General features: G+C 40.3%; 1 pseudogene; it reads left to right on the forward strand.

Annotated features, from left to right (window-relative positions):
• The first annotated feature begins 4,789 nt into the window (after positions 1-4,789).
• On the forward strand, positions 4,790-5,148 carry LOC110312197 (developmental pluripotency-associated protein 5A pseudogene; annotated as a pseudogene).
• The last annotated feature ends 1,529 nt before the right edge of the window (positions 5,149-6,677 follow it).

Raw genomic sequence — 6,677 nt, forward strand, 5'->3', positions numbered from 1 at the left:
GGTGGTTTCTCAGAAAATTGGACATAATACTACTGGAAGATCCAGCAATACCTCTCCTGGGCATATACCTAGAAGATGTTCCAACTGGTAATAAGGACACATGCTCCACTATGTTCGTAGCAGTTTTATTTATAATAGCCAGAAACTGGAAAGAACCCAGATGTCCCTCAACAGAAGAATGGATACAGAAAATGTGGTACATTTACACAATGGAGTACTACTCAGCAATTAAAAACAATGGATTTATGAAATTCTTGGACAAATGTATGTATCTGGAGGATATCATCCTTAGTGAGGTAACCCAATCACAAAAGAAGTCATTAGATATGCACTCACTGATAAGTGGATATTAGCCCAGAAACATAGAACACCCAAGATACAATTTGCAAAACACAAGAAAATCAAGAAGAGGGAAGACCAATGGGTGGATACTTCATTCCTCCTTAGATTGGGAACAAAATACCCATGAAAGGAGTTACAGAGACAAAGTTTGGAGCTAAGACGAAAGGATGGACTATCCAGAGACTATCCCACCCGGTGCCTGGCAAATGCAGAAGTGGATGCTCACAGTCATCTATAAGATGAAACACAGGACCCCCAATGGAGGAGCTAGAGAAAGCACACAAGGAGCTGAAGGGGTCTGCAACCCTATAGGTGGAAGAGCAATATGAACTAAACAGTACCCCCCCAGAGCTCGTGTCTCTAGCTGCATATGTAGCAGAACATGGCCTAGTTGGTCATCACTGGGAAGAGAGGCCCCTTGGTATTGCAAACTTTATATACCCCAATACAGGGGAATGCCAGGGCCAAGAAGCAGGAGTGGATGGATAGGGGAGCAGGGCAGAGGGAGGGTATAGGGAACTTTCGGGATAGCATTTGAAATGTATATAAAGAAAATAGCTAATAAAAATAAATAAATTAATTGAAAAAAAAGAAGTGAAATACATGTATAAGTGAAGTGAGCCTTCCATGCCCGGAGGACGTCTTTCTGTTATGCTCAACACAGATCAGCTTCCAAGGAGAATTTCTAAAAGCACTTCCTAGCATGGGAACGAGAGTCTCCAAATGGTGAAGACACGTAAGTGGTGCAAAACACTTCATCTGATGGCATAATTTCGGACCGTATATTAACAAAACCATCTCCACTACATTTATTGTCGTTACCTTAATTATTCTGTTTATTTACATCAGCTCAGCCCTAAAGAAATTCTCTTATTTGGCAGTAGATGAACAGCAATAGTTTCTTTAGCTTGGGCATGCATTAGACTCATTTGACCAAGCTCAGAAACCTTCCAGACGCTGCTAACACGGCATCATGTAGATGGAGCTCCGAAGAATACAATGTGTTCAGTTGCAAGAGCTGAAGATGGGCTTGTGGAATTTATTTTATTCCGATTTATGAGGACTGCTGCACACAAATAGATTATTGTAGTGTCTGTGATTAATGGGACACCACCCGGCTGTGTGGACTTCATAAATCATTTGATGCAATGTCTGAGTGAATTTTACTTGCAAAATCAGTTTCAATCAGCCTGGCTTGAGAATCAGGTAAAGCAGAGCACAGTTGTCAGACTGTGGGAGGTATCAAGGTGGTGTAGCCTTCAGCACTGCGTCCAGCTTCATGTCCCTGGCTGTCCATGCTGCGGAAGAGTGAACGGGTGGCACGTTAATTAAATCTGCAGATAGAATTGGAAATGTCACACTAGTGAGGGTGCCAGGGAAATGAGACAAATTGACCTGATGAGTCGGGTTTGGAATAAAGACTCAAAATGCAACACACCTGATCATGTGCATGCAAGTATAGATATTCACCTGAGTGTATAGATGATTCATGATGTTGATTAATTTATAATTCTTCTAGGATGCCAAATATCATATAGATCCCAGTTTGGCAATAATGAATATTTAAAAATGGCTGCAAGGTTTTATTCTAAGATCAATATTTGGCATTCATTTTGTTTGGAAAATAATGTCCTTACTGCTTTTGTGAGCATGGGTAATACATATTCAACACGGAAGAATCAGAAACCACAGATCAGATCAGCAACCAATATTTTCTATAATCTCACTGTTCAGTGGGGTATATAATCATATACGTGTAAAGAGAAATGAGAAAATGAATATTGAATACTGCATATTCAATTTGTTTTTCATCTCTATTCGTGTAAAGAGTCCTTTTCTTCAAAGATCCTCGAGAAACTTGCTGGCTGCCCACCCGTCTCTGGCTCATCACATTCTTTCCCTTCAATCTAAGTAATTATAAGCTTTCTTAAAATGATAGAGGACTTATATTTGTAAAGGATAACGATAGAGAAAAAAGAAGAAATGGAATAACCAATGAATACTTTGCCTGATACTCATAAATTCTTGGCATCACCAGCCATCTACTCATTTCTCTGAGACCTGATGGGCCAGGCACTTAGCAACAGAGCAGGCATAGAACGCTCTGCTTCTTACTGAGTCCAAGGGAGAAGATGGCCCTTGATTCTGAGAATCATTAGCAATTTAGCAAAAATAGTCAGTATGAACCAAGAAACACTACCGTACACACACATGGTTAAAAGGATACGGAGTTCCTCTATGTTCATGATCATTCAGAATGATCAAGAAAGATGATAACTCAAGTCATACCTTCTTTATAAGTCAAGTCCTATTTATAAGGAGGGAGTCTGGGAGGCAGAGAGGCAGAGAGGCAGAGAGGCAGAAGGAAGAACAAGAGAGGAAAGGAAGAAGGCAGGAAGAGTGGGAGAACTGGAAGGAAGGAGAGAAAGTTTTCTTTTAGTCCTCATTAATTTCTTTTTTTTAAAAAAGATTTATTTATTTATTATATGTAAGTACACTGTAGCTGTCTTCAGACACTCCAGAAGAGGGCGCCAGATCTCATTACGGATGGTTGTGAGCCACCATGTGGTTGCTGGGATTTGAACTCTGGACCTTCGGAAGAGCAGTTGGGTGCTCTTACCCACTGAGCCATCTCTCCAGCCCCGCTCATTAATTTTTTTAAAAGTGTCAAGGAGGGGCCAGAAAGATGGGTTAGCATTTCCCATATGTGAGCTTGGAGATCAAGACTGATTCTAAAACCTGTGTGAAACTGTGAGGAAAGAAGCCATCAGACATTGCTGTTCTCCAACCTTCACATGTACCCATATGCGTAGACATTACAGACACAGACAGACAGACAGACAGACAGACACACAGACAGACACACAGACAGACAGACAGAGACAGACAGACAGAGACAGACTCACACAGACACACATACACAGACAAAGAGAAACACACACAAACAGCCAAATACACATACACACACACACATACACACACACACACACACAGACAGACAGAGAGACAGAGACAGAGACACAGAGAGAGAGAGACAGAGACAGAGTCAGACAGACAGACAGACAGAGACAGACATACACAGACACACAGAGATACATACACAGACAAATACACAGTACATACATACATACATACATACACACATACACACACACAGAGACAGAGAAACAGGGTGACAGAGACAGAGGCACACAGAGTCATACACACAGTTATACATACAGATACATGACACACAGACACACATGGACACACAGACACAAACACAAATACACCACACAAACATTGGTGGAAGAACTGTTTCACTGCTCCTTATTTTTATGTATTTCTCTCCCTGTTTCTCGTATCTCCCCCTTCCTTTGCTTCCCCCTCCTTGGCCCTCCCCTCCCTCCTCTCCTTTCCTTGCCTTTCTTCCCTCCCATTTGCCTTTCCAGACCTTAACTGAGTAATGAACTTGTTGTCAAGCAGGGTCTCTACTTTTATAGCACTCATACACTGAAATGATGAGATCACAAATCAGCATGAATAAAAATCTTGTTGGAAATAACTGGTGCACATAGAATTAAAGCCAGTGATGTAATGGTAGCCCCAAACAGACTTGTCTGCTTAGAAGGCAGAGTAGTGTAAGTTAGAAAACGTGTGTTTGAATGGGTCTTCTTTATTTGTTTGTTTGTTTGTTTATGACAAGGTCTCGGTATTAGCTCAGGATCATTTTGAACTTGCTCTGCATCCCAGCTGGCTTCAAACCTCTGATTCTTCTGCTTCAGCTCACTGAGATGTGGGATTGCAGGCATGTGACGCCACACTCAGTTTGAATATAGGTAACCATTCAGCTGAAACGCAAACAAGTACAAGGGAGTCTTTCAGGTGTGACGTTATTCCTGGTAGGGAAGTAGCCAGTGCCACTCTGAGTGTAAGTCTGGAGGCATGGGAATATGGCAGAGTGGAAAATGGATACAACACTGTGGGAAATGGATACAACACCGTGGAAATGGATACAACACTTTGGGAAATGGATACAACACTGTGGAAATGGATACAACACTGTGGGAAATGGATACAACACTTTGGGAAATGGATACAACACTGTGGAAATGGATACAACACTGTGGAAATGGATACAACGCTGTGGGAAAGCTAGACATACTGTGGAAGGGCTAAAGCCACTGTGTTGGCCTTCCCAATGGATCTTTGCTGCAAAAGAAAGTCCAGAGTAGACGAGCAGTAAGCACAGAAAGATCTGAGGAAAAGCAGAATTTCCTTGAAACTGACACTGCACTCAGTTTTTTTCAGGAGGAGGGTGGAAAAATGACATCATTAGATGTGAAGAGACCTTGTTTCAGTGGTATGGGTTAACCAAAATTCATTAAGAAAAAAAAGAGGGAGCTGTGGGCCATTGTGGATAAGCTTGATCTCATCTTCCCTGAAGTCTGGTTCCTTGGCAGGAATTATGATGAGAACCCTTGTGACCCGTAAAGACATCTCCCCCATGGGTGAAAGTTCCTGAAGACCTGAAAGATCCAGAAGTATTCCAGGTCCAGTCGCTAGTGCTAAAAATCTCTGTGTGGTCCACAGGGATCTGGAATGTCTCTTTTAGAGCAGGTGAGCCAGGCCATGTTTGAGCTGAAGAACCTAGAATCTCCTGAAGAACTTATCAAGGTCTTCATTTATGGCTCTCAAAACAACAAGGTTTGGGATAAATGGATGCTTCAGTCCTTGGCTGAGAGGTACCGCCTGCGCCAGCAAAGTGGAGTGCTGAAGCTGGAGGAATCCATGAAGACCCTGGAGCTAGGCCAGTGTACCAAGTGAAGCCAGTCTCCAGTCATTGTGTCTCCCACCTGGACCCAGGTTAAGCTGTGGCCAGTGTTTGGTTCTGGTGGGATTTTTAACTTTGTTACTTACATCCTAGCAAGATATTCCTGGATCCCTGCTGTGCCTTCTGATGTGAATACCAAAGGTCACTATTCTAAATAAAAACTAAAATTGAAATTAAGAAAAAAAAAGAAAGAAAGAAAGAAAGAAAGAAAGAAAGAAAGAAAAAGAAAAAGAAGAAGCCGCTCGTGGTGACACACGCCTCTAATCCTAGCACTCGGAGGCAGAGGCAGGCAGATTTCTGAGTTCCAGGACAGCCTGGTCTACAGTGAGTTCCAGGACAGCCAGGGCTACACAGAGAAACCCTGTTTCAAAAAACTGAAAAAAAAAAAAAAAGGAAAGAAAAGAAAAGAAAAGAAAAAAGAAGAAGAAAATTCAGCAAAAATTGATTAAAAAGAGTCAATCAAAAACTTCTAAGAGATGTATTTAATTCTCACAATGGTATTTACTATCTGGTCAGATTGTAAACAACTTAAAAAAAAAGAAAAAGACCCTGTACATACTGTCTTTAGGACACCTGCAGTTTAACCTTAAATACAAATTGGACTAAGACATACTCTGTGGTAGGTGCTTACCCAGTATGCACCAGGTCCTGAGCTGAGTCCCCTGCACTCAGGCGGGGCATAGGATGATAAATAATGTTTTGGGTTTATTTTCAACTCCAAAATTAGGAAGGATATGAGTTGGCACCAAAGCAGATATTTTTTTCAGGAAGTAGCAATTTGAAGAGAAAGTACAACTTGGCAGCCATTGCCAGACCCTAGCTCTCTTTTAAAATAACAAACAATTTGTTAGGTCTTCTTCTTTAGACATAAGAAATAATATACATATATACATCTCAAACACACATCTAATTTGAAATTAATTCTTTAAAACACAAGGAGAAATAGAACATAATTAATTATCTATTTTTGAGATAGGGTTTCTTGTACCCTGAGCTGAACTTGAACTCAGTACATATTGAAGGCTGTCCTTCAACTCATGCGCCTTTCAATACTGGAGTTGTAGGCATGTGCCCCCATGACTGGCTTAGACAATGATACAAAATACTATGTGTTTTAAATATTTTAGTGCTTAGATATGATTATCTTAGAAGTCATAGGGAAGTAGACATACCTATGTAGAGCACCCCCTGTGAATTTAACCCCTAAACACACAGATTGATACAGGAGTATTGTACTGGTGGTTTAGGAATAAGAACATCACTGCTTTAAATGAGAAATATATATATATATATATATATATATATATATATATATGTATATATATATATATACACACACACATATATACACACACATATATATGCATATATGATATGTATTAGGTAAATATTATTAGATATTAGATATGTATGTATATATGTATATTTGTATATACATATCTACTGTAGATATGTATATATCTAATGCATATTAGTTAGATATACATTTAGATACAGTGTGCGTGTCATTTTCTTAAGTGTA

This window comes from Mus caroli, unplaced genomic scaffold, assembly GCF_978045245.1.
Source record: "Mus caroli unplaced genomic scaffold, Mus_caroli_1 scaffold_18, whole genome shotgun sequence".
Classification (NCBI taxonomy): domain Eukaryota; kingdom Metazoa; phylum Chordata; class Mammalia; order Rodentia; family Muridae; genus Mus; species Mus caroli.